Below are 27,352 nucleotides of genomic sequence, written 5' to 3' on the forward strand. Positions count from 1 at the left end.
ACGGGAAATATATAGAAAACAAACAAAGAACATTAAACATCATAAAGCCAACCGCCTCGCTATAAATTATCCCGCTGATTACATGGCTACCTACCAAATAAATAAATCATTTGACACAACATATTGATTTAAAAGGGAGTTTATTGATTTAAAAACTATTTATATTGCTTCCGCTAAAGAAAATAGTCCGTTCGGTCTCTACGGTTAGAATCCTGCGTCCATGGCAACGCTCTGTTTTTCATGACAACGGTCTGTTATACTAAGATTAGTGTTGCATTACACGTGCCAATATGAATAAGCCTACCTTATGTCTGTGATTGTTGCTGAACATTTGCCAACGACATGTTTTAAGCATATTCACGCAGGCGTGACAGTATTAGTCAGTCAGTTTCACGACTAGTAATGCTCATGAAGTATTAATGCTAAGAACTAAAGTGCAACGTCTCCCTTACTTCCCGTTAAAACACTACTTCGTTTAATTTAATACCAATAAAAGCCGTACATACCAGTAAAATGCTCTTCATCTATCCCGTGTGCTGTCGGCGTAGTTTTGGAGCCGTTTGGAGCACGTCACGAAGGTGCTGCGTGTCAGCTTAACCAATGAAAAGTGTAGCAGCAACAAGCACGCTGCGGCTGCACGATTGTGCGTGCTGCGTAAGGATGCATTCACGTCCGGCGGGAGATTTGGGAAATGTTCGTAAAAATCTAACAGTCTTATGTTTTCAGCGGGGTGGCAACAGGGGTGACAAGGACTTCGTCTGGGGTGGCAATTGCCATTTAATGAAAAGTTTTGTGTTTTGTATTTTGTGGTTGTTGTTACTTTTATTTTTATAAAACATTGCATACTGAAATGTCAGGCTATTCTGTCACTGAAAACGGTCAGACCACAGTTGCTCCACTGCGTCCGGCGGACGCTGCAAAAGAATTTAGCGGACAGCGATTTCCTATGTTTCCTCAGATTGCATCACAAGCATGGTCAAAAGCAAGAATATCCATTCTTAAAACTCCCCGCAGCCTGTTTATATGTGCAGTTCCCTTCCAAAACAAACGTTTGGCCGAAACCAAATGGACAGCTTCCCTGTTATATCAACAAAAGGACTAGTCTTTCCACTTTTAAGCTTTGCTGTTTACTTAGACATGCCGTGGTACGCCTCGTTGGCGCAGTTTGGCAGCGCGTCAGTCTCATAATCTGAAGGTCGTGAGTTCGAGCCTCACACGGGGCAGCGTGGTGGGAAATTCTTTTGAACTGACAGACTGGCTCTATTAAGGCGACACATCTTTCCGGCTCCCGCGTAGGAACGTTCACGAGCGGGTGCTCCCTGGTGGTCTAGTGGCTAGGATTCGGCGCTCTCACCGCCGCGGCCCGGGTTCGATTCCCGGTCAGTAAATGCGATTTTGGACGCCCTCTGGCTGTTTTCGTGGGACTTTGAAAACAATAGCCTTTGAAGGTCTCCAAGGCTTAAAGAGACGCTTCCTTCGAGCCGGATTAGAACCAGCGACCTAAGGATGACCAGTGAGATGCCTACAGTCCTCCGCTCTACCAACTGAGCTATCGAAGGCCCGGATTCCGTCTATCGTCTGAGCTATTTTTGGGCCTTGTCAGCGGAAGCCCTCGTGGCACAAAAAGGAGCTGAGGGGCAACGAGCCAGCCAGGAGTCGAACCTAAAATCTTCTGATCCGTAGTCAGACGCGTTATCCATTGCCCCACTGGCCCTCTTTGAGGGCACACAGGAAGAACGCAGATCGAGAACAGGCAAAGGGGCTGACAGAACCCACGCTCTCTGGAACAAACCTGTGCCTGGTAATCAAGATTACTTGCAACTTCAAAGCAGATGTGGATTGGAACCCTTACACTGTCTGACTTAAATTAGCGCACGGCCGTTTCCATGTAAAGCCGAGCCTGGAGTCTCCAGTGTGACATGCAAAGCAATGTCAGAAGTGGGATTCCAGAGGAGACTGCGACCTGAACGCAGAGCCTTAGACCGCTCGGCCATCCTGACAGTGTGGGCGTTCGGCCTATCAGCAATCGTGCACTTATTACTTATAATCGTGTAATTATTAAATTAAATATTAATCCATCAATAAATACTTCAATTTTAAAAGGGACTTTTAAAAATCAACATAAAACACGAAATAAAAACACCATTTTAAAGCGCATTAATGAATTCCTTTATAAATAGTGGAATTTCGAAATCTATTTAAAATGCGATTTAATAAGAGGAATAAATAATTGGATTTACCAATTAAACTAGAAATAAAAGTTTTAATCCGTCATTTAAAAGACTTTTTCTTTTAGCATTTGCATTTCCATTTCCCCTCTGCATTTCCTTATCCGATTTGCTATTCGATTTGCCAAATCATTTAGCTTTTCCATTTAGCCTCTCTATTTACCATTTGCGTGACACTCTGGGGCCTTGCATGTTCAAACGAGGTAAAACAATGCAAATTAGACGCGGTGAGACAGATGTAACAAGCTCTCTGATTGGCTAGTTCATTTTACGTCATGTTCAGAGGTGTGTCAGATGAGCAATGGAGAAGAGAGGATAGTCTGTTGTTCACTACACGTGTAACCAGTGCGTTATCACCGCCTGCTTATTCTCTTACACAAATCATAGAAAATGAAACTTATTGTTAGAACAGGTTAGAACATTCATACTGCACGTGGAAGCAGCAGTGCTGCGCTCATTTTGGCGCCGAGTCTATTTATGATGCGATGCTTACATGGAGTTAACGTGACATAAGTTACGGTGCTTATGGCCCAAATGCTTATAGATTCACGCGAAATGTAACAGTTTTACCATTAAAGCATGTAACTGATGTCAGCTGTGTTTTAATCCCCCAATATCTACTCTTTATGAAACCGCAAACACACACCATATGCATATAGTAGATGCAAGGCCGTAACTAGGGTTTGAAAATTAGTGAGGTCCAAAGTAAGGTGTTAAGAATTGTGCTATAATAACACCCACAAATGCACTCCTAAACTTCAAAATAGACAGACATGTTGATGATTGCGAAAGTTTTTTTATTCAAAATAATGTTTTACATTTCACAGACGTGTGTGTGTGTGTGTGTGTGTGTGCGCGTGTACTACTCTTCATTCCTTGGCTCACTGAAATGACAAAATAAAAAAAGACAGATTCAGACTTCAGACAGAGAGTTTATAATCAATGCAAATGCAAATGACTGTTGGATGACTATACTCTTTACAACATGCATTACCTTTCCATTGAAAGCTAGCTGTATCCTCCTGTTGCCAGAGGCATCCCACCGTCTAAGGACTCTCTCCTTGTCCAGCTTAACTTTTTGATGAACATGCATCAACACCAGTCCTGTGAGCCTTTCAATAGACATAGAAGATCTGAGCCATGTTTTGAGCCTTCGCATTGCAGAGAATGACCGTTCACATTCACATGTTGTCACTGGAAGTGTAAGAAAAATTACAACCGCTTTCACGCACGTCTGTCAAAATAAAAGTCTAGCGTCAGAAAAAAACAGAATTACGTTTGTTGTTTCTTTGAATGCACACTCCGCAACCCACTCAAAACGTTTTTGCGACCCACCAGTTGAAAACACTGCTTTAATTTATGTTTTTTGATCACTTAAGGTTAACTAAAGAGCATGAGACGTCATCCTGCTGGTCAGTAACGTTATTTGGCAATGGCATAGCCTATTTCATTCTGTAACAAACATATTTGTATTATGCTATTGTTTTTGTTGGTGTTAATCATTTCTTTCAGATATTAACGATGATCACTGCGTTTGTCTTACCAATGGTGGTATCTTCCTGTCAGCAATTAAGTTACAGTTTGTCTGTAAGCTTTTTTTTATTAATGTACAATGTTGCCAGATATTGCTATGAAAAACAAGCAATTTCAAAAAGAAAGAAAAAGATATCCGAAATAAGTTCAAAGCTTGTGTTTTGTGAATAAGATTAATATATCACTAACACTAACGTTCAACTTTACACTTTATAAACGTCCCAAGACTCCCAAAGTGTCACAATAAATTGGAAAAACGAGTAAAAAAACACGTATAATAGGTGCATCTGGCAAAAAATGGAGGCATACCCGCGCTCCCACTCAATGCGCTCTCAAGCCCCGTTCACTGCGCTAGCTTCTCGCAGCAACATGATGAATTGCAAACACTCATATGATATGGGGTGGTTTAAATGGCAAAATAATCATTCAGAGAGCTTGACATTTTATTTTTGAATATAAAAAAATGACCGAGGTCCGGACCTCGGTGACCTCATAGCTGGCTACGGCCGTGAGTAGATGCAGTGCCGGTGTTACAAATTTTCTGTTACCCGTGATATTTTGTGACCGCAGTAGGCGCTGTTGTCACTGTCGACAATTCTCTACGCAAAGAGCGTAAATTCGGGCGAGGATGCCCTTTTGCTCGTGCGCAGCTTTTTAATCTTGGGCAATAACGCGCTTTGTTCTACCTTCCCCTGTTTTATAATATACGGGTTAACTTTCTGAAATGAGTGACAAAAAATATTGACCTTTTTCATTATATTCTATTTTTTAGCTTTACCTGTATCCAATTTCTGTATGGAACGTTTTTTGAACTATTATAGGTGTGAAACCTAGGGTGCCTTTAGGCAGACATATGCAGAGATCTGGTGATCTTAATAGTGACAAGGATGTTGTGATGTATGCACCGTATCAATCGGACATAAATGGAGGCTTCTACACTCTCTATTTTTACACAGACATTATCGATTACCAATCAGTTGGTGATTCCTTCGTACCACTCTTAGGTACTGCACATATAGCCGGCGAAAACAAGCATATAGTAAGTTTAAGATACGATAAAGTGCACTACGTGTCTATTGATAAATCTACCATCACAGACATAGGTATTGAGGTGAAAGGCGATCAAAACACAGACGTAAAGTTTTCTTACGGCAAAGTGTGCGTTAAACTACACTTTAGACCTGTGAAACAAATTGTATAAAGATGGCCATGTACAAAAGCTATGATCATGATCTTGAACGCTATGTGTCTTACTACAAGAATCAGGCAAGGGGCGGTCTCCCCGGGTACACTGGGGGTGCGGTCATGTACGGAGGAGGTGTGGGGGGCCTCTTTAGAGGTCTCTTTAGAATGGCCATACCTCTACTAAAACGGGGTTTCGACATAGCGAAACCGCATCTTAAATCAGCTGCAAAAAATATACTGAGTGAAGTTGTCAGTAACACAATGTCGACTGCTTTTAACATCAACAACAACCGACATCCACAGGACGGATCGGGCCTGAAAGTTATGACAAGTAAACACCTATTATGGCCACCAGGTGTCAAGAGGAGGGTCCCAAGCTTAACAAAGCAATGCGTAAATCTAGGAATGGTTCAGTTGTAAAAAATAAGCTTAGAGTGTGGGAATGGAGAGGATTACATAGATCTAAATAATATGATGTTGTTTTTGCGACTCAAAATCACAAATCCTGACAGCACAGATATCGCAGATGGGGCTCCTGTGGGGTTAATTAATTATGCTGGTGCCACCATATTTTCACAGGTTGACGTATCGATTGGGGATAGTTTAATATCACAGAGCTCCAGTACCTACCCTTACCGATGTATTATAGAATGTCTTTGTAACAAGATTCAAGATATGGAAGGAAGGAGGCAGGAACCGGCAGACATTTAAATAAAGATTTAATTTAAGTGACAACCGGCGGTGGCTCCTCCTTTATCTGGGAGTCGGGGCGGGTTCCCCGTCCCCTTCTCCTCCCCCTTGGGCGGGCGGACGCAGGCTCTGGCGTCTGGTTGGCGGTGGCCGCACTCAGCACTCCCACCCCCTGCTCCTCCCCCTCGGGGACGGACGCAGGCTTCGGCCTCTGGCGGGCGACGGCAACTCCCCCGCTCCCGCTTGCACGAAACCGTACCCACCTCGACCCAGGGGCGTCACCAAAGGTCGCCGTTCCACCGAAGCTTCGGGCAGCCACTGCCACCGCGAGGCCACTCTGCGGCGAGGACTCTCCGACAGCATGTCTCTTCTTCCTACACCACCAATGTAACAAGATTCAAGATATGGAAGGAAGGAGGCGGGATACCGGCAGACATTTAAAATAAATATTTAATATAAATAATTTGACCAGCTAAGCCACGGCGCCAACACTCGGACCGATCAAAGCACGTGTAACTGATAAAACAAAAGGGCCAAAACATGATGACAAAGTATCAAGTTGATGCAGAAGGCAGTCGACAGGTTGAAGCCCTATCTCTAGCAACATAAAGGTGTGCAGTATTGTCTTCAACGTTTAGAGAATATCTTTTACCCCTGCACGCAACACATTATTCCTACGTCACGTTGCACACGCATCCAACTTTTGCGTGGATTAATGCCCATCCATCATCTCTTAAATATTTCCAAACTTTTCAGTTTAAACGGGTTAATGAGTAAAACTACGTGTCGAGAGGCATTGGCTAGGTTTCCCTAGTCTAAAGATCACAAAGGAATCACACAAAGTTCCCAGGCACCGCTGGGATTTGAACCCACAATCTCCTATTTTCAAGACAGGCGCTTTGACCAGATTAGCCACGGCACCTACACCAAAAAGCGGTTTTGGGATGATTGTGACTGACAAGTAACAAAGGGGAAAACAAACAATTAAGAAGAGATGGGAATCATGGAAGAGGTCACCTTTGACAGGGGTATGGGAACCGAGTGCCACACTGGGGCAGAGTAAGTCATGAATTGATCAGTTTATTTCAAATCCGTCACGTTCTTCATTTTTAATACAACAATAACAGTTTGTGAACTTGACAAAATGTTTTTCAACTGAAACTTGCCACACAAGTCAGTTTTTTGTGAGGACTGCTTGACATCCATCATCACTTCAGTGTTGCAATACTGTGCAGTCAAGCAGGATGCGATGAGCAAGTTCACTTCTTCTGTGTTTCTGGAACATGTAAAAGAACAAAACCCTTCTTTTAAGTACGAAAAAAAAAGGTCAATGCCATTTTCATCAATCAGCAATTTAAGTATATGAATAGATGACTGAGTGAGTGAGTGAGTGAGTGAGTGAGTGAGTGAGTGTGTGTGACTAAGGGAGGCAGGGATGAAGGGAGGTAGTGAGTGAATGAATGACTAAAGAAGAGAAGGATCAAATGTATAAAATAAATACATTGAATGAATTTCAATTTTTAAATTCAGACATTTGTTAAAGGATGCTAAAATATGTACAGCATAACATTAAAATAAAACACACACTTTACTAAATGGTGTCTTACAAATTTAAACTATTAAGTTAGATTTTTTTAATTATTCAATTGGGGTAGCAATTTGTGCCACATATTATCCGTGACATATTTTGCCAAAAAAAATCACTTATAAAACGTATTGCATATTAGTTTTTCTATATATAAAAAACACAAACGCAAACACTTGAGGAAAACAGAATCAGGTGCAGGACTAATTAGCAATGACGAGGGACAGGTGAAAACAGTTGATTTAGTTATCTATTATCTACTATCGTCTTCGAATGTTTCTTCGTCAGAATCGGACTCAACCTGGTAAATTAAATCCCCCCCATCTCTATCTATATGTGACCGGTGTAGTCTGCGTTGTGTTTTCTTTCGTATGAGGTAGAAACCGCTCGGACATCAGATATCGTTTTGACTCTTCATTTAATAATAAACAGTCTTACAGTGTGTCTTGCCCTTTTGTCCCTCTCTCCCATCCACATCCAGTCCGAAAAGGGAAACGAGGTGAACAGACAAAATGGCAGAAAACAAATATGACGAGTGACATTTGTAACATACCTGATGGAAAAGAATAAACAGTCTTACAGTGTGTCTTGCCATTTTGTCCCTCTGTTAACAGAAAAGATGTGTAACATTTAACCCACGTGTTCCACGTACATTGGTTCATCAAACAATAGATACAACTAAATGAAAGTATACAAAACCATGATAAAATAAACACGTAAGACAATTTCACTAGTCTCACTACAACAGAATGAACAAAATAATTACTTTTAACCAAATATTACACAAATTGTTCTGAGATCAACAGAAACCTACCTCTCCCATGCACATCCAGTGCGTAAAGGGAAGAGGAGGTGAACAGACCAGAAGTTCCGTTAAACACCGTTCACAGAATATTTAAAGGGGAAGGCACACACATAGACAGAATATCAGGTAAACACAATAATTACACTTTTTGTGTAATTCTAATATAAGAAATGAACTAGTTACATTCTGTACCTGTTACATATACACTGTATATAATATATAACCTGTAAACCGTAATCCAGCAATGATGGTAGGCGTTCCATTTGCAACACACGATGAACGTTGTTACAAGTTCAAAGAATGGGAAGAAGGAGGGAACTGGCGAACATTCAACAACTTTTAATAAAAATAAACAATCCACAAAACGAAAGTAAAATGCCGTCAGCTCCAGCACGGTCGACTGCCGGCCACACAAATATAAAACATAACATAAAATCCAGGTCTGGTCCTCTCTCCGGTCGCTCCTCCTTTTATGCTTCGGATCTCCTCCAAAGAGATGCAATACCCGTGCAACGTGCACCTGACACTCAATATCATCACTCGCTCTCGTTCCGCCTTGCTCGTTTGAAAGCGTTTGACCAACCACAGCAAACTACAACACCTGACCAATCACATGACACTAGGCTAGTGGATAGGAGGGGATTAGAGGGATGAATCGCCGAACGAATAATATGAGAGTCAGTCAAGAAGTAAGGCAAGAATAATTACCTATTATTACAACCTAATAGTGTTTTTATACCTTCTATGTACATAAACTTGTTGTTGTACACTCCATTAACCAAAGTAGGACCTTAAATATCATATGCTACTCTTTAAATCCAGATTAAAAACACACTTGTTTAGCTGTGCATTCACAACCTGAGCACTGTACTGGTTTACATCAACTGCACTTCTTTTTCTAATTTCTTTTCATTTTTTTTGCTCTTATTCTTTTTATATATACAATTATAAATTTTAATCAATTTGATTGCCGTTTTATTTTGTTTCTAAAAATCTAAAGTAATTGTGATCTTAAATCATTTGCATTTTAATGATACATCTTATTTCTCTCTGTTAACCTAATTTCGCGCATCGGCCCGTTGGCTGGCCGTCATGGGGTTTGTGGGCGTGTCTACGTTTTTTTATTACCTTTGTTTTACATTAATTTTCGATAAACTGTCATAAACTATGCATCATTTTAAAGCTAAAACACTCAAGATTCGTGTTCTGAACTTGTTTTTGTAATCAAAACACCAGAGAGGAAAGGATTAAATAAAACGCGGAAAGACCGGCCTTTCAAGTATTCTAATATCTTCTACAGAGAACAGCATCGCTTCGCTGTACGAAGCACATTTTAGTGAACGGATTTCTCCAAAGTCTACACCTGAACCTCTCAACAATGGATCGTCGACCACAGACAATGTATTTTGATGTTGAAAGTGCTTTGGAGAAGATAATGAGGAGCAGCGATGAAGAGCAGCAGAAGGAAGCAGAGACATGGGTCTCCGACAGAGATAGTTCGGGGTCGAGCGTCGATTCCCTGGAAGACGACATGTTTGTTGATGGACTTGATCCCGTGTTAGATCGGTAAGTTACAACATATTTTCTCGATTGCTTATACATTTTTATGATGGATTAGCAGTGTATGTGTCATCATGTCATAACGTTAGCTGTTTCGATAATGAAAATGTACATGATAAACAAGCCACGTAGCGACGAGATTAGTAAGCGTTTATTTCTTCTAGACAGTTTATGTATAATTCATAAAGTTATTATATTATTCATAAATGGGTAAGATGCAAAGAGTTTATTGTATCTGTGACATGTACATTATCTTGTATCAAGTGTTATTATCTTGTATCTGTATTATGTGAAGATATGTAGGAAAAGTATTGGTTTTACAAAACATTTATAATGCTGAGCATTATAAGTGTAAAGTATTTGACAAACAGTAATATTGAAGCTATTTATGTTGCTAATATTGTTTTTTATATTGACTGAATGCTGCTAATAGTTTTTTAGTTGTTGTTACTGTGCTGTCAAATAAGCCTTCAAATGACACAGATGAGGACTGGTGTCCAGAGCGGCAGCCATCGTCATCATCTGCATCTCCATCTTCTGCAGCTGGAAATGGTACAGGTAAAAGGAGGGGTGGGCGAGAGGGGGGTCGGGCGAGAGGGGGGAGGGCGAGAGGGGGGAGAGGGACATGGAGCCAGTCAGTGCATGCTGTGTCCCCCAGCACCTCACAGGAGAAATGGCACAACGTGGATGAGGATGATATTGAGCCTCCCCAACCTGTGTTTAGGCCTGCTCGTACTCCTGGGCCACAGCTGCTGTTAACCGCATCATACACAGCACTGCAGTTGTTTCAGCTGTTCTTTTAAACATCTGTGCTGCAGACCCTCATTCAAAACACGAATGCCTTTGGGGCTAAACTGAATCAGGGAAGAGACAAGCCATGGCATAACATCTCGGGGGAAGATTTTAAGCCTTACATGGTGCTTGTTGTATACCTGGGTCTTGTTAAGGTCTTTAATGACTGATTATTGGAGGAGGTCAACGACATACAGTCTTCCCTTTCCTGCTCAGATCATGTCCTGCAGGAAGTTTCTGACCATCACATCTGCTCTTCATCTTAGCGATCCTCAGGATGATGAAGAAAATGAAGAGAGGAAGGGTACATCAGCCTACGACGACTTGGGGAAGATCAAGCCTCTCTATAACAACATTAGGGATGCCTGCAAGACTTTCTTTCATGCACATCAAAATATCTCCCTAGATGAGAGGATGGTGGCATCCAAGGCAAGGTCTGTACTCAAGCAGTACATGAAGAACAAACCCACCAAATGGGGTTACAAGCTTTTTGTTTTGGCAGACTCCCTGTGTGGCTATACTTGTGAGTTCTTCGTGTATGAGGGCAAGACAATGCAGTCTCGGAATGGGCTGAGCTATGAGTCTGTTATGGCACTTGTGAATGAAAAAAGGTTGCGGTCTGGTTACACGTTGTATGTTGACAACTTTTATATCAGCCCCATGCTTTTCAGAGACATCCTCTCTAAGAAGATTTGGGCATGTGGCACCATACGTCTGAACAGGATCGGTTTCCCAAAGACCATCATAAACCGACTGCCACGGAATACTCCACTAGGGTCCATTAGATGTCTTATAGAAGATGAGCTGCTGTTTGTGGAATGGAAAGACACCCCGGGAAGTGCTGATGTGCTCCACATTCCACAAAGCATATGAAGGTGACAGAGTGAAAAGGAGGGTGAAGGCTAACGATGGGCAGTGGTCTCAAGTGCACGTGCCTATTCCCGGTGCAGTGCTGGATTACAACAGGTTCATTGGGGGAGTGGACCAGTCTGATGCCCTCATTGGATACTACAAAGTGCTCCACAAGACACGGAAGTGGTACCGTACATTCTTCTATCACTTTGTCGATATTGCTGTTTTCAACGCTTTCATTTTGCATCAGCATCTGGCCAGAGCAAGGAACGAAAACCCTTGACACAGAAAGCATTTAGGTAAAACGCTTGTTCTGGAACTTGCAGGCTTGAAATCACGCACTGCTGCCCCTGAGACTTCTGATGTTGGTCGCCACAACCCAAAACACATCATGGACAACACCACTTCTGGACGACGAAAGTGCAAACTTTGCCATCAGAAGCCGCCAGTGATGCGTGCAACATGTGAGGTGCCACTGTGTTTTTTGCTAAACGGGACGGTTAAAATATAAACCATCATTGTTTGAATGATTCTTTTATTTTTACAGTGTTCAGTTTATTCAAAACTAATACTTATTCCAAAAATGTTTTCAGAGACTTGCAAAAACGTCCAGTTCCGGGGAGGAAAATAAAGAGAGAGAAGCAATTGCTTCTTGAGACGGTAATGGTCGAGTATTTGAGTAAACAATAGTTTACTATTGTCGAGTACAACAAACAATAGAGTACAACAAACAATAGTCGAGTACTTGAGTAAACAATTGTAACAATAGTTTTTTTATTTGAGTAAAAAACAATTGTTACAATTACAAATGTTCTGAAATATTTGTTATAATTATATATATATATATATATATATAATTGTTCAAAATAAAGAGTTTTGTTAAAATGTACAAATGTTGTTCTGAAATAGTTTTTTCTTGTCTGTCTTGGTGGGCCAAGTAGTGGTGAATTGATATACAAAATGTAGTATGAAGTGTGGACTCCTGATGTCATTTGGTTACTTAGTGTCACTTTGGTGTCTCCAAGTGGCCTTTTTGAAAGGACGCCCAAAGATTTCTTTGAAAAAAGGTTACAGAAGCTACATTTTTGGGATTATCATCCTCAAATTTGAATCAAACAATGATCAGACATTCAATTTTATATTTACTGTGTTTCGAACTCTTACCATCAAGTTTTCATCCATTTTCCTCTAAGTAAACTTTATTCAAAGTAAACGGAATCCACTTTCCATGTATGTTTTACCATGTTTTACCTTGTTTCTTTGAGACTTTAAGATATTATGACTCTTGTGCAACAAAATTATGAAAAAGTATGTAGTTAAAAATATACCAGAATTATGAATATAGACCATATGGTTTAAGAGCGGCAGGTGTTTAAATTTGGGTATGTTGTTTTATCAGAAAATTAAAAAAAAATAGGGGCGCAAGAGAACTTTGTTTGAGTGACATTCCTGTTTTAATGTGAAAGCGAATGTAGGTGCTAATTATACCATACTGATCATTTTTGCGGTGCGATTAAATGTGTATTAAATGTGTGTACATTTTTATATGTAAAGAAATAGTTTAGGTGAAGAGAAAAGTGTCTGTGGAGGGGGAGATGCATGTGTCATGATTCTTGGTCTAGGGGTGGAGTCACGGCATAGCCTATGGTTGTGTGTGGAGGGAAAGCTAGAGATCCTATCGGCCTGCTATAAAAAATAGGCAATTCTGGGTATTTGGAATCCATACTGCAGGTATTTTAGGAACGGTTATATGATCTAAATTGGCATCCACATACAAAACATATTTTTGCCACACTTACCAGAAGTTTCAGCTTCAATTATCTCTGCATTCTGGAGGATCAATAAAGATGCAGAAAATGAAAGTTAGACACTCTGTCAGAAAAACATGAAAAAAGTAAAAAAATCCTATATTGATTACTAAGAAGCACAACGCTGAGGACAGTGGATGCACTGTGACCTTAAAAGTTAACTATGAATGTTATTTTCTATTATAATTAGCATGTAAATCAGTTTTATTATTTATTATTTTATAATTCCCATTTACTGCTTCACATCTCTACCAAGACATTTGGTCCATTAGGATCACATTAGCTGTATGACATCCTCATTCAGATTCCATGTTATCACAACTGCCTGGTCTTCATCTGTTTGTCCAAGTTCATCCCCTTCATTCCACTCAATTGTGTCTTCCTTATCGTCATATTCAAGGGTTTGAACTAAGTCGCGTGGTGGAGGAATCTGATTGGTCAAGTCAATCAATTCATAGCCTCTTGGTATATCACAGAGCTCATTTGAAGGCTGTGGACTTTTTGGTTGCTGAGTACTTTGATTCCACGATTCAATAGTCTCATCGTCACTTGAGCTGCTTGTAAGTCTTTGGACGACGTGTGTTCTTTGGGTTTCTTGTGAAGAGACTTTTGTGGAGGTTAAATCAGTCTGTGCAACATCTTCTATTCCCCTTGTTATCTCTGCTCTTGTTCTTAATTTTTTCTGAAAATCATCCAATATAACATTTAATGATTGACTCCAGAGCCATTCTAAATTAAATTATTAAATGTGTTGGCCTCAACCTTAACTGAACACAAAATGTGTTTTAACACTGTTTTTTAAAGTGTAAATGTCAAAGTCTTTCTGATTTTACTTACCTTACTCTTGTTGCCTCTGTCAGAGGATAGTCTGTCATCCAAAAATTGTGTTCTTGAATCGTCAGAATCACTGTCACGTCCATGCAATGACAGTTTTGCAGCAGCAACCTCAGTTTCACTCTCTAATCTGTCCATTAGTAATGAGTGTTCATTGCTTTCCTCTTCATCAGATAAAGATTCTACATCTGTGAGACACACCTCTTGTTTAGTGCAAATGTAAAATCTCAACAACTTCAGTTTGGTTTCTTCATACAGATTTCCAACAGTGGTATCCAATGGAGTTTTTTTTCTTTTGAAATCACAAACTTGAAAAGTGAAATCTGCTTCTGAACGTTTTGGTGACTCTCCATTTGGGAAAAAAGGTTCTTTACCATTTCCATGATTTGTGAAACAGTTGTCTTTTTTTGGTCCGTCATGTGTCTAGTGCCACCACCATTATTGGTCCTCACTTGTTGGTATCCATTACATCCGAAGTGAAGCCATCCAATTTCAATTTTTCTTGTGTTATTTTCTGCAGAAATATTTTGTTGTCGTGCCATTAAATTCTGCACATCAGGGAAGACACATGTTTTACCATGCAAAGTTTTAGCTGACTATGATCCCAGTTTCCTTGCTTCAATTTTTTCTCTCAGTTTCTGTAGCAACGATTCTTTATCAGAAGAGGCCGCTGTCTGTTGACAGAAGGAGTAGACAGCCAGTCGATCCCCATATGAATTAATATACGTTGTCATTTGCTCATCAGTCATGACAGAGAGCACAGACTTGCCAATCTGAAAATTACGAGAAGATCTATCTCATAATATGTCAATAAACACAGTTTAAATTTATTCACTGTGTATGTTAACAGTAAAAGTTGCACCTCTTTATCATGCCATGTTTGTTCTATAATGGGGTTCAGTATTAACATACAGGTTAGGCCTATAGTTAATCTAACCAGCTAATATGGTAAATACTAGAGTTGAGCCGGATACTCGGCTGAAACGAGTATCCGGTACGGATAAAGCACTTTTGCCGAGTGACGAGTATCATACGAGTAATACAAGTCAATATCTGCGCTCGGATTGAATAAAAATCAGGACAGTCATAAACGCGAGACGACCGCGAGCAGCCTAACACGTCCGTCTAAATGGCCGGTGTCCTGAAAATTCATTCTACCCGTCAGATCATCTTTCCAGGCATGCGCACATCAATGTTACGTATGTTTATGCTCTAGAAAATCATCCTACTTTTTTATTTTATACTGTTACGTGAATCTGATTGTTTATTTTCATTGTTATATGATTCTACATATTTATTTAGTACTGGTAGTACAATTTGATAGGGTATTGCACTGTAAATTAATCCTACATGTTTATTTTATGCTGGTAGGATAATCTGACAAGCTATTTACGATGCATATTTATTTGTGTGTTCATTTTAAACTGGTAGAACTGTCTGACAGTGTATTTTGCATTGTAAAATCATCCTAGATGTTTATTTTGTCGATGTGGTTTAGATAGGCTAAATTTGCCCTGCGGTAGGAAAATCTGACAGGGTAGGACAATTCGACAGACCACCTGGCCTGTGTTGTGCTGAATTTGGACCTTGCCAGATAACGACACCCCTCATTGATTGATATTGTTGTGTGATTCTAATCTTATCCCTGATTTACACCGATCACTGCAGCGCATATATTAAACGCTCTGTACAGTAACGTTAATGAAGACACGTCACATCATAACAGAATGGCACTCGCACAAATGCTCCCAAATATATTTGAGGTTAAATGGGTTACAGGTTTTGGGAGCATAAGGAAGTACAATGGTCGCAATTTCGAATACTGTGCATGATACTAATGTTAGTAAATTCTGTAGTAATATCTGATTCAACAACGATGATGGTCGGTGGCTTGTAATTATAACATAGCTTATGTGGACATATTATCATAGGCCTATTAAATGTTTACACCCCTACAGACATACATGTCAACAGTTTTAATGAAACATTATGCCTACCTTGTCCCTATTCATGCGGATGAATTAAACTGTTAACCTGTCAACTTGTCCTGTGTTTATTATATTAAGAGGATTTAAATAAAGTAAACCATATTGAATTAAACTTCAAAATAACTAATTCAAACTATGGTAGTTAACCATGTGAGGTGAGCTACGCACCCGTCACAGAGAGAGACGATTTCATCTCTCTCTTGTCTTGTCATTGTTCCTACCCTCCTGTTTCCTAGTTTGTGTTAATTAGCTTTCCTTGAGTGTAATCCCTTGCACCTGTTCCCTCTTGTCTTCTCTCCTATAAAACATCCTCATGTTTGATTGTCCTGTGCGCGTTCATTGTAAGTGTTACCTTGCTTGTGCTTGTGCTTGTGCTTGTGCTTGTGCTTGTGCTTGTGCTTGTGCTTGTGCTTGTGCTTGTGCTTGTGCTTGTGCTTGTGCTTGTGCTTGTGCTTGTGCTTGTGCTTGTGCTTGTGCTTGTGCTTGTGCTTGTGCTTGTGCTTGTGCTTGTGCGCTGTCTAAGATATTCCTGTTCGTGTAGCTGTATCCTGTTCCCTTGTCAACCAAGTCCTGTTCCCTCCGTGTAGTAAGTCTAGTTTAGTTTATGTTAGTGTTGTTCAAGTTTTAGTTTTCTTAGTTTTAGTTAGTCAGTGTCCTTCTTAAAATTATTGTTTATCCTGTCTTGTTTTCCCCCTTGTGGGTTTTATTTTGCCTGTTTGTGTAGTCTTGTGTTTAATAAATATTGTTAAACCCTTCACCATCATCTCGTTCTGTGTCTGCCATCTCCTGCCTGCAATTGGGTTCGACCATTGAGTTCTCATAACACATAACATTAAAGAAAAGAAAAATATCTGAGAGGGCAGATAAAAACGTTCTCTCATAAAGAGAGCTACTCCACACTCTTTATTATGACAAAAGGTATTCCCACATCCAAAACTCAGGTGCAACTAATTGTTCAATCAAGTCACTTAATTCCAATCCTGCCCGTGCACTGGCGAGAAAAGAAAAACCTAAGGTAGGCAGGGGGTGGTCGTAACACTGGCAAAGCACTGTAGGAGACGGACGTGCAAAGCTGAGGAGGTCCGGACCATAATTTCAGGGCTTCTTGAGTCAGTGTGGGAGCTAACTTACACTACAGGGCTTTGCCTGATTAACTCTGACAGCACGCACCACGTCTGGAAGATGCAACAAAAACACCTTGAGTGCATCCAGGACCCTCAACATGTAGAGATGTACACAAAGACGGGGACACTCCAGAAAGGTGGCAAAGTCCGATACGTGCTTAGGTGTGGCAGGGAGTCATCCTCGCTGGAGTGTTTTCACCGCCACCAGTGTGCATTCATTCCTGGTAAATTCTAAATTTTAAATTGCAGTGTGTTTTATAGATATAGATAGATTTTTAGATAGATTTTGTTCAAAAGATTGCTATTGTTGTCAGCATTATAGAAGTTGAAACTTGGGTACTAACTGGATTTGGCTTGTTTTCCTGAAATTTACTTTTACTGTTCTATAACAGTCATTAAATTTGTATGTCCACAGTTTAAAATAATTGCTGACTGAATCTGTGAATTTTTATTCTTAGGATGGAGATGCAATGCCATGCACACACAAATGTACATGTTAGAGGGGGCCTCAAGGTGGAACATGTCATGGGCAAAAGAAAATGTATCTGTGGTGGGGGCCTCAACACTCAGGACATTCGATGTCATCAGGCCAGGTAGTGTTGCTATCCTGTTCTATCTTTTACTTAAAAAAAATGTATCTGGTGCAGTGCAAAACACCTATTTTCAACTGTTTGTAAATTAAAATAGATGAATGTTCAATGCAAAATAATTACTACAACACTGTTTATATTTATTGGATTGTGGTTGAATTTTTTTCTCAATTTTCAGAGTAAACAGCGTGATTCCAGAGGTGTCATTGGATGGGAGGCAGTTGATGTCCTGCCAGCCTACCTGGTTGGCCTAAACAAAATGATCACTGCCATATCATCACAGGAAGAGGCCAACATAGTCCAGCTGAACATAGCTCTGGATGCCATGGACAAGATTCCATCAAAATATTGCCAGAGAGTTAAGAAGAAATCTTTGCCAGGACCTTGGAGAGCGTTCAGGAAGCGGAGTTGCTCTGCTCCAGGACAGCGTGCATCAGAGAGGTAATTTGACTATTTGGATATTAACTAGTTTATAAACCCAGTATACAGTCCAGATCATATCATCCCTCTTTTCCATAGACTGTTCATGACTCATGGTCAGGCAGCTCAGAGCTCTGAAGTGCACAGGGTATGTGAATGTGCTTGCCTACGGCTTTTAAAAGTGTGTCAGCAAGCACGGAAAAGGCCTAGGGACACACAGGGTAAGACTCTGCCAATACCACAATCTATGGTGGCAGTGTACAGCCACTTAAAACAGCTTCTGGAGGACAGCAGAGCGGTTCTAGGACAGACTAACCTGGTTCTGGTCCCAATAAACACAACTACTGTCTCCTCGTGGTGAGTTTTCTTTTATGCAGTACTTTATACAATCACAGTAAGGGGTGTTAAGGTACATGAATTCGTACCGAACCGTCACAGGCAACATTCCAAATATAGTCATCGTTCTTATGCCCCACTACCTTCAAAGGGCAAAGCCATGGAATTTTGACTTTGGAGTGAACAGGGTATTCCCCACCGTTTCCCAGCTACCTACCCTTTCCCATCTACCCACCCTTTCCCAGCTACCCACCAGATCTGCCAGTGTCTCAATCTAACCATTTTATGCCCAATCCCCAATTCCAGACCCCTCCCCAATTCCAGACTCCTTCCCAGTTCCGGTCACCTCCTCAGTTCCAGGTGCCTGATAATCTGCCACCACAAACTTGTCCCTCTATTCAACCCAGGCAGCGCATAATGAGAAGGCAGAAAGCTGCCCAAGAGGATGAGTAGCGAGTGGCTAGAGTTGAACCACCATGGAAACAGCTTACAAAGGATATTTATCACTATATCTGCAAGCAGTGTGGGCTGGCACAAAGTAAGAGAACTGGCCACACTCAGTTGAAGGGCCGGTGGTATTGTCCAGCCTCAGGCCTCTCGATTGCACAGTGGAGGGATGATGTACAAGGTCTTTGATTTTTTTATTTCTTTTATATATTGCAGTTATGAATATTGTGCTACGTGTATTGTGAACATTTTGTATTTACTTGCTGTGTTATTTTGCAGTGTTTGTAGAAAAAAAGACACAACTCTTGTGGTGTAATAGAAACACATCCATCCATTGGGTGGAAGATTCCAAGTGCAAGTCTTGAATAGAGTGTGTGGTGTGTTTGTTAGATCAGTATGTTAAGTTTTTATTATAAATTGTAATTTGCAGTGTTTGTAGAAGAAAAGACACCACATCCTTATGGGTGGAAGATTCCAGGTGCAAGTCTTGAATAGAGTCTGTGGTGTGTTTATCAGATAAGTATTTTAAGTTTTTATTATAAATTGTATAGTCAAAAATCAAACAAACCCGTTACTTAAATCCTTGGTGAGTGTTCAAAGAATTATAATATAGTGATTTTGTTTCTTTCTTTCTGCTCCCCCTTTCCCTCTCTCTTTTCCCCTTGTAGCAGTCCATTTTGCCCTGGCCGAGTGGTTAAGGCGATGGACTAAAAATCCATTGGGGTCTCTCCGCGCAGGTTAGAATCCTGCCGACTATGTTTGCGGTGCATTTAGCTCTGGTGCTGATTAGTATCTCTAGAGACGAAAGAGCATACTCAATCTCGGGTCGAGCCCTGTACAGCCGTCTGTTGGGCTCGCCTTTATCGTGTGGTTGGTTAATACTCTGAGTTGTGGCCTCAGTGAATCCGGGTCGAGGCAACTTTTGGGGGGGGGGCTTGAAGGAACTGCTTCTCGCTCACTTTGAAACTGTGTTGATGGCGAACGCCTTCTATCGGGCGAACACTGCAATTTGTTCAAAAAGAGCCGCGCCAAGCACTTCTTCAGCTGTTCTTTAGAATGTTTAAACCCAGCTCATCCAAGCTATTGGACAGTGGCAAAGAAAAGGCTTAACTCCCCGTCGGGGAATCATTTTGGAGGAGGCTTGGAAGAAGAACTTGGCACGCACCGACACAAACCAGGACAGCTCAGCTCGGTCTGGGAGGAGCCTCCTCATCATTTCTGACATGCGGAGATACTGTCCAACCTACTAGCGAGGATTATACTTCTCAAATCGTAGTTCTTCTTTCTGTTGTTCACTGCTAGTAGACGTGCAGAGAAATGGAAAGTCTTTCCGACTTGCATTGAAAATGTGGGATCGCTACTCCGATTCTTAATCTCTTGGAAACAGTTGCAGTCCGTATTGCGCTTGCTGAGGTGTCAGGCATGGTCCAGCAGTCAGGACTCCTGGTTTCACCCAAGCGGCCCGGGTTTAACTCTCAGCGTGAGAAGCCAAAGGCTTCTTTTCCTTCAGTGTGTTTGCAAAGCCGTATTGTTTTAGAGTAAGACTCTGTTGAGTAAGCTCCACTGGCGGGCCTCAGCACTTTGGGGTCAGAAAACTGCTGCTGGATGGGCTTGAACCACCATAGGTTTGGTTAACAGCCGAACACGCTAACCGATTGCGCCACAGAGACGGTTGTCGAGGATTATGCTTGGACACGTCGCTATTTTTGACTCAAAATTAAAGGGCAAAAGCGTGGCAAAACTAAATGAGCGTCATACTAATTTTCAAAGCTTTGCTCTAGTCATAGTGAAGCTCTTCCATTCACAAGACCGTGCGCTCTTTTCCTCGGGATACGGCATGTCGAAAACACCTTTACGTTGGGTTTCATGGTGAAATGGTTAGCATTCTGGACTCTGAATCCAGCGATCCGAGTTCAAATCTCTGTGAGACCTCAGATTGGAAGTCTACACTTTTTCTAGGGGAGCATGCCAGGGATTGTTATCGCAGGTAAGGTTAGACATAATTCAAGAACAATATTCATTGAAATACATTTCTCACGTTATGATTTGTGAACAATAATCTTTGCAATACATTTCACATAATGTGTGTGGGACACAGGCAAAACCCAAATTCTCACACATATCCACACTGGTTTATTGAAAATGCAAGTAACACAGCAAAAAGAACTTGTGGAATCTTAAGTGACAACTTGATTGTCTCTGATCGTGAAATGTCCTGCATCACGTTGCTCTGGGTAAAAGCAATGCGCACCTTATGGGAGATTCTTGTCATGTGTGTCCAAGTGCCATAGCGAGGAGAGACAAGGGGCACTGAAGGCTTTTTGTGACTGAATATATGAACAGGAATCAACACGAAGACCTTTTTCTGCAGCGGTGAGCCTCGACAGGTAGCACAGGGAGGGCTAAGTCGCAAGAAGGAAGCTCCAAAAGCCTCTAATATGGAGAATAAGGGCGTCATTCCCTCTACCTCTCGAATGCCAAGCGAGCGCTCTACCATTTGAGCAAATTCCCGCGCATTATCTGAAAAAGACGCGCATTGCTTTGGCTCAATGAAACGGGGCACATGGGGAAAATGCTTTTTGCAAATAGCCTTGAAATTACAATCGCAGCACACCTCTCGGCTCGTTGGTCTACGGGCATGATTCTCGCTTTGGGTGCGAGAGGTCCCGGGTTCAAAGCGCGGACGAGCCCTGCTTTAAGCGTTCCTCGTATTGTGAGGACACTCAAGGTGGCACTATCGCGATCCAGATCATGAAAGCAGGAGACCCATGGCCGGTTAGCTCAGTTGGCTAGAGCGTGGTGCTAATAACGCCAAGGTCGCGGGTTCGATCCCCGTACGGGCCAAAGGCTTTTCTCTAGCATTCTTTACATAATTCAAGGCTTCAGCGCCAGGGTTCGTCCGCGCACTACCCAGCGCAAGTCAAGAAATCTGCAATCGTGGCCGAAATAGCTCAGTTGGGAGAGCGTTAGACTGAAGATCTAAAGGTCCCTGGTTCGATCCCGGGTTTCGGCAAGCGTGCCTTTGTCCAATGCTTTGCTCTAGTCATAGTGAAGCTCTTCCATTCACAAGACCGTGCGCTCTTTTCCTCGGGATCCGGCATGACGAAAAAAGCTTTACGTTGGGTTTCATGGTGTTATGGTTAGCACTCTGGACTCTGAATCCAGCGATCCGAGTTCAAATCTCGGTGAGACCTCTGATTGGAAGTCTACACTTTTTCTAGGGGAGCATGCCAGGGATTGTTATCGCAGGTAAGGTTAGACATAATTCAAGAACAATATTCATTGAAATACATTTCTCACGTTATGATTTGTGAACAATAATCTTTGCAATACATTTCACATAATGTGTGTGGGACACAGGCAAAACCCAAATTCTCACACATATCCACACTGGTTTATTGAAAATGCAAGTAACACAGCAAAAAAAACTTGTGGAATCTTAAGTGACAACTTGATTGTCTCTGATCGTGAAATGTCCTGCATCACGTTGCTCTGGGTAAAAGCAATGCGCACCTTATGGGAGATTCTTGTCATGTGTGTCCAAGTGCCATAGCGAGGAGAGACAAGGGGCACTGAAGGCTTTTTGTGACTGAATATATGAACAGGAATCAACACGAAGACCTTTTTCTACAGCGGTGAACCTCGACAGGTAGCACAGGGAGGGCTAAGTCGCAAGAAGGAAGCTCCAAAAGCCTCATATATGGAGAATAAGGTCGTCATTCCCTCTACCTCTCGAATGCCAAGCGAGCGCTCTACCATTTGAGCAAATTCCCGCGCATTATCTGAAAAAGACGCGCATTGCTTTGGCTCAATGAAACGGGGCACATGGGGAAAATGCTTTTTGCAAATAGCCTTGAAATTACAATCGCAGCACACCTCTCGGCTCGTTGGTCTACGGGCATGATTCTCGCTTTGGGTGCGAGAGGTCCCGGGTTCAAAGCGCGGACGAGCCCTGCTTTAAGCGTTCCTCGTATTGTGAGGACACTCAAGGTGGCACTATCGCGATCCAGATCATGAAAGCAGGAGACCCATGGCCGGTTAGCTCAGTTGGCTAGAGCGTGGTGCTAATAACGCCAAGGTCGCGGGTTCGATCCCCGTACGGGCCAAAGGCTTTTCTCTAGCATTCTTTACATAATTCAAGGCTTCAGCGCCAGGGTTCGTCCGCGCACTACCCAGCTCAAGTCAAGAAATCTGCAATCGTGGCCGAAATAGCTCAGTTGGGAGAGCGTTAGACTGAAGATCTAAAGGTCCCTGGTTCGATCCTGGGTTTCGGCAAGCGTGCCTTTGTCCAATGCTTTGCTCTATTCATAGTGGAGCTCTTGCATTCACAAGACCGTGCGCTCTTTTCTTCAGGATCTGGCATGTCGAAAACAGCTTCGCATTGGGTTTCATGGTGTAATGGTTAGCACTCTGGACTCTGAATCCATCGATCCGAGTTCAAATCTCGGTGAGACCTCTGATTGGAAGTCTACCCTTTTTCTAGGGGAGCATGCCAGGGATTGTTATCGCAGGTAAGGTTAGACATAATTCAAGAACAATGTTCATTGAAATACATTTCTCACGTTATGATTTGTGAACAATAATCTTTGCAATACATTTCACATAATGTGTGTGGGACACAGGCAAAACCCAAATTCTCACACATATCCACACTGGTTTATTGAAAATGCAAGTAACACAGCAAAAAGAACTTGTGGAATCTTAAGTGACAACTTGATTGTCTCTGATCGTGAAATGTCCTGCATCACGTTGCTCTGGGTAAAAGCAATGCGCACCTTATGGGAGATTCTTGTCATGTGTGTCCAAGTGCCATAGCGAGGAGAGACAAGGGGCACTGAAGGCTTTTTGTGACTGAATATATGAACAGGAATCAACACGAAGACCTTTTTCTGCAGCGGTGAGCCTCGACAGGTAGCACAGGGAGGGCTAAGTCGCAAGAAGGAAGCTCCAAAAGCCTCTAATATGGAGAATAAGGGCGTCATTCCCTCTACCTCTCGAATGCCAAGCGAGCGCTCTACCATTTGAGCAAATTCCCGCGCATTACCTGAAAAAGACGCGCATTGCTTTGGCTCAATGAAACGGGGCACATGGGGAAAATGCTTTTTGCAAATAGCCTTGAAATTACAATCGCAGCGCACCTCTCGGCTCGTTGGTCTACGGGCATGATTCTCGCTTTGGGTGCGAGAGGTCCCGGGTTCAAATCGCGGACGAGCCCTGCTTTAACCGTTCCTCGTATTGCGAGGACACTCAAGGTGGCACTATGGTGATCCAGATCATGAAAGTAGGATACCCATGGCCGGTTAGCTCAGTTGGCTAGAGCGTGGTGCTAATAACGCCAAGGTCGCGGGTTCGATCCCCGTACGGGCCAAAGGCTTTTCTCTAGCATTCTTTACATAATTCAAGGCTTCAGCGCCAGGGTTCGTCCGCGCACTACCCAGCGCAAGTCAAGAAATCTGCAATCGTGGCCGAAATAGCTCAGTTGGGAGAGCGTTAGACTGAATATCTAAAGGTCCCTGGTTCGATCCTGGGTTTCGGCAAGCGTGCCTTTGTCCAATGCTTTGCTCTAGTCATAGTGAAGCTCTTCCATTCACAAGACCGTGCGCTCTTTTCTTCAGGATCTGGCATGTCGAAAACAGCTTCACATTGGGTTTCATGGTGTAATGGTTAGCACTCTGGACTCTGAATCCAGCGATCCGAGTTCAAATCTCGGTGAGACCTCTCATTGGAACTCCACACTTTTTCGAGGGGAGCATGCCAGGGATTGTTATCGCAGGTAAGGTTAGACATAATTCAAGAACAATATTCATTGAAATACATTTCTCACGTTATGATTTGTGAACAATAATCTTTGCAATACATTTCACATAATGTGTGTGGTACACAGGCAAAACCCAAATTCTCACACATATCCACACTGGTTTATTGAAAATGCAAGTAACACAGCAAAAAACAACTTGTGGAATCTTAAGTGACAACTTGATTGTCTCTGATCGTGAAATGTCCTGCATCACGTTGCTCTGGGTAAAAGCAATGCGCACCTTATGGGAGATTCTTGTCATGTGTGTCCAAGTGCCATAGCGAGGAGAGACAAGGGGCACTGAAGGCTTTTTGTGACTGAATATATGAACAGGAATCAACACGAAGACCTTTTTCTACAGCGGTGAACCTCGACAGGTAGCACAGGGAGGGCTAAGTCGCAAGAAGGAAGCTCCAAAAGCCTCATATATGGAGAATAAGGTCGTCATTCCCTCTACCTCTCGAATGCCAAGCGAGCGCTCTACCATTTGAGCAAATTCCCGCGCATTATCTGAAAAAGACGCGCATTGCTTTGGCTCAATGAAACGGGGCACATGGGGAAAATGCTTTTTGCAAATAGCCTTGAAATTACAATCGCAGCACACCTCTCGGCTCGTTGGTCTACGGGCATGATTCTCGCTTTGGGTGCGAGAGGTCCCGGGTTCAAAGCGCGGACGAGCCCTGCTTTAAGCGTTCCTCGTATTGTGAGGACACTCAAGGTGGCACTATCGCGATCCAGATCATGAAAGCAGGAGACCCATGGCCGGTTAGCTCAGTTGGCTAGAGCGTGGTGCTAATAACGCCAAGGTCGCGGGTTCGATCCCCGTACGGGCCAAAGGCTTTTCTCTAGCATTCTTTACATAATTCAAGGCTTCAGCGCCAGGGTTCGTCCGCGCACTACCCAGCGCAAGTCAAGAAATCTGCAATCGTGGCCGAAATAGCTCAGTTGGGAGAGCGTTAGACTGAAGATCTAAAGGTCCCTGGTTCGATCCCGGGTTTCGGCAAGCGTGCCTTTGTCCAATGCTTTGCTCTAGTCATAGTGAAGCTCTTCCATTCACAAGACCGTGCGCTCTTTTCCTCGGGATCCGGCATGACGAAAAAAGCTTTACGTTGGGTTTCATGGTGTTATGGTTAGCACTCTGGACTCTGAATCCAGCGATCCGAGTTCAAATCTCGGTGAGACCTCTGATTGGAAGTCTACACTTTTTCTAGGGGAGCATGCCAGGGATTGTTATCGCAGGTAAGGTTAGACATAATTCAAGAACAATATTCATTGAAATACATTTCTCACGTTATGATTTGTGAACAATAATCTTTGCAATACATTTCACATAATGTGTGTGGGACACAGGCAAAACCCAAATTCTCACACATATCCACACTGGTTTATTGAAAATGCAAGTAACACAGCAAAAAAAACTTGTGGAATCTTAAGTGACAACTTGATTGTCTCTGATCGTGAAATGTCCTGCATCACGTTGCTCTGGGTAAAAGCAATGCGCACCTTATGGGAGATTCTTGTCATGTGTGTCCAAGTGCCATAGCGAGGAGAGACAAGGGGCACTGAAGGCTTTTTGTGACTGAATATATGAACAGGAATCAACACGAAGACCTTTTTCTACAGCGGTGAACCTCGACAGGTAGCACAGGGAGGGCTAAGTCGCAAGAAGGAAGCTCCAAAAGCCTCATATATGGAGAATAAGGTCGTCATTCCCTCTACCTCTCGAATGCCAAGCGAGCGCTCTACCATTTGAGCAAATTCCCGCGCATTATCTGAAAAAGACGCGCATTGCTTTGGCTCAATGAAACGGGGCACATGGGGAAAATGCTTTTTGCAAATAGCCTTGAAATTACAATCGCAGCACACCTCTCGGCTCGTTGGTCTACGGGCATGATTCTCGCTTTGGGTGCGAGAGGTCCCGGGTTCAAAGCGCGGACGAGCCCTGCTTTAAGCGTTCCTCGTATTGTGAGGACACTCAAGGTGGCACTATCGCGATCCAGATCATGAAAGCAGGAGACCCATGGCCGGTTAGCTCAGTTGGCTAGAGCGTGGTGCTAATAACGCCAAGGTCGCGGGTTCGATCCCCGTACGGGCCAAAGGCTTTTCTCTAGCATTCTTTACATAATTCAAGGCTTCAGCGCCAGGGTTCGTCCGCGCACTACCCAGCTCAAGTCAAGAAATCTGCAATCGTGGCCGAAATAGCTCAGTTGGGAGAGCGTTAGACTGAAGATCTAAAGGTCCCTGGTTCGATCCTGGGTTTCGGCAAGCGTGCCTTTGTCCAATGCTTTGCTCTATTCATAGTGGAGCTCTTGCATTCACAAGACCGTGCGCTCTTTTCTTCAGGATCTGGCATGTCGAAAACAGCTTCGCATTGGGTTTCATGGTGTAATGGTTAGCACTCTGGACTCTGAATCCATCGATCCGAGTTCAAATCTCGGTGAGACCTCTGATTGGAAGTCTACCCTTTTTCTAGGGGAGCATGCCAGGGATTGTTATCGCAGGTAAGGTTAGACATAATTCAAGAACAATGTTCATTGAAATACATTTCTCACGTTATGATTTGTGAACAATAATCTTTGCAATACATTTCACATAATGTGTGTGGGACACAGGCAAAACCCAAATTCTCACACATATCCACACTGGTTTATTGAAAATGCAAGTAACACAGCAAAAAGAACTTGTGGAATCTTAAGTGACAACTTGATTGTCTCTGATCGTGAAATGTCCTGCATCACGTTGCTCTGGGTAAAAGCAATGCGCACCTTATGGGAGATT

At 42.5% G+C, this 27,352-nt stretch overlaps 17 non-coding genes across 17 annotated transcripts; 16 read left to right on the forward strand and 1 right to left on the reverse strand.

Annotated features, from left to right (window-relative positions):
- Window positions 1-1,149: 1,149 nt before the first annotated feature.
- On the forward strand, window positions 1,150-1,223 carry trnam-cau (transfer RNA methionine (anticodon CAU)). Its single transcript has one exon. It is a non-coding gene; the product is annotated as a tRNA-Met (tRNA).
- A 249-nt stretch (window positions 1,224-1,472) lies between these two features.
- Window positions 1,473-1,559, reverse strand: trnay-gua (transfer RNA tyrosine (anticodon GUA)). Its single transcript is given in 2 exon segments — window positions 1,473-1,508; window positions 1,523-1,559. It is a non-coding gene; the product is annotated as a tRNA-Tyr (tRNA).
- A 19,988-nt stretch (window positions 1,560-21,547) lies between these two features.
- Window positions 21,548-21,621, forward strand: trnai-aau (transfer RNA isoleucine (anticodon AAU)). The gene has a single exon. It is a non-coding gene; the product is annotated as a tRNA-Ile (tRNA).
- Window positions 21,622-21,717: 96 nt separating this feature from the next.
- Window positions 21,718-21,790, forward strand: trnaf-gaa (transfer RNA phenylalanine (anticodon GAA)). The gene has a single exon. It is a non-coding gene; the product is annotated as a tRNA-Phe (tRNA).
- Window positions 21,791-21,899: 109 nt separating this feature from the next.
- On the forward strand, window positions 21,900-21,971 carry trnaq-cug (transfer RNA glutamine (anticodon CUG)). The gene has a single exon. It is a non-coding gene; the product is annotated as a tRNA-Gln (tRNA).
- An 838-nt stretch (window positions 21,972-22,809) lies between these two features.
- trnai-aau (transfer RNA isoleucine (anticodon AAU)) lies at window positions 22,810-22,883 on the forward strand. Its single transcript has one exon. It is a non-coding gene; the product is annotated as a tRNA-Ile (tRNA).
- A 96-nt stretch (window positions 22,884-22,979) lies between these two features.
- trnaf-gaa (transfer RNA phenylalanine (anticodon GAA)) lies at window positions 22,980-23,052 on the forward strand. Its single transcript has one exon. It is a non-coding gene; the product is annotated as a tRNA-Phe (tRNA).
- Window positions 23,053-23,161: 109 nt separating this feature from the next.
- Window positions 23,162-23,233, forward strand: trnaq-cug (transfer RNA glutamine (anticodon CUG)). Its single transcript has one exon. It is a non-coding gene; the product is annotated as a tRNA-Gln (tRNA).
- An 838-nt stretch (window positions 23,234-24,071) lies between these two features.
- Window positions 24,072-24,145, forward strand: trnai-aau (transfer RNA isoleucine (anticodon AAU)). Its single transcript has one exon. It is a non-coding gene; the product is annotated as a tRNA-Ile (tRNA).
- Window positions 24,146-24,241: 96 nt separating this feature from the next.
- trnaf-gaa (transfer RNA phenylalanine (anticodon GAA)) lies at window positions 24,242-24,314 on the forward strand. Its single transcript has one exon. It is a non-coding gene; the product is annotated as a tRNA-Phe (tRNA).
- Window positions 24,315-24,423: 109 nt separating this feature from the next.
- Window positions 24,424-24,495, forward strand: trnaq-cug (transfer RNA glutamine (anticodon CUG)). The gene has a single exon. It is a non-coding gene; the product is annotated as a tRNA-Gln (tRNA).
- An 839-nt stretch (window positions 24,496-25,334) lies between these two features.
- On the forward strand, window positions 25,335-25,408 carry trnai-aau (transfer RNA isoleucine (anticodon AAU)). Its single transcript has one exon. It is a non-coding gene; the product is annotated as a tRNA-Ile (tRNA).
- A 96-nt stretch (window positions 25,409-25,504) lies between these two features.
- On the forward strand, window positions 25,505-25,577 carry trnaf-gaa (transfer RNA phenylalanine (anticodon GAA)). Its single transcript has one exon. It is a non-coding gene; the product is annotated as a tRNA-Phe (tRNA).
- Window positions 25,578-25,686: 109 nt separating this feature from the next.
- On the forward strand, window positions 25,687-25,758 carry trnaq-cug (transfer RNA glutamine (anticodon CUG)). The gene has a single exon. It is a non-coding gene; the product is annotated as a tRNA-Gln (tRNA).
- Window positions 25,759-26,596: 838 nt separating this feature from the next.
- On the forward strand, window positions 26,597-26,670 carry trnai-aau (transfer RNA isoleucine (anticodon AAU)). The gene has a single exon. It is a non-coding gene; the product is annotated as a tRNA-Ile (tRNA).
- A 96-nt stretch (window positions 26,671-26,766) lies between these two features.
- trnaf-gaa (transfer RNA phenylalanine (anticodon GAA)) lies at window positions 26,767-26,839 on the forward strand. Its single transcript has one exon. It is a non-coding gene; the product is annotated as a tRNA-Phe (tRNA).
- Window positions 26,840-26,948: 109 nt separating this feature from the next.
- On the forward strand, window positions 26,949-27,020 carry trnaq-cug (transfer RNA glutamine (anticodon CUG)). Its single transcript has one exon. It is a non-coding gene; the product is annotated as a tRNA-Gln (tRNA).
- The last annotated feature ends 332 nt before the right edge of the window (window positions 27,021-27,352 follow it).

Source organism: Triplophysa dalaica, chromosome 5 (genome assembly GCF_015846415.1).
Source record: "Triplophysa dalaica isolate WHDGS20190420 chromosome 5, ASM1584641v1, whole genome shotgun sequence".
NCBI lineage: Eukaryota > Metazoa > Chordata > Actinopteri > Cypriniformes > Nemacheilidae > Triplophysa > Triplophysa dalaica.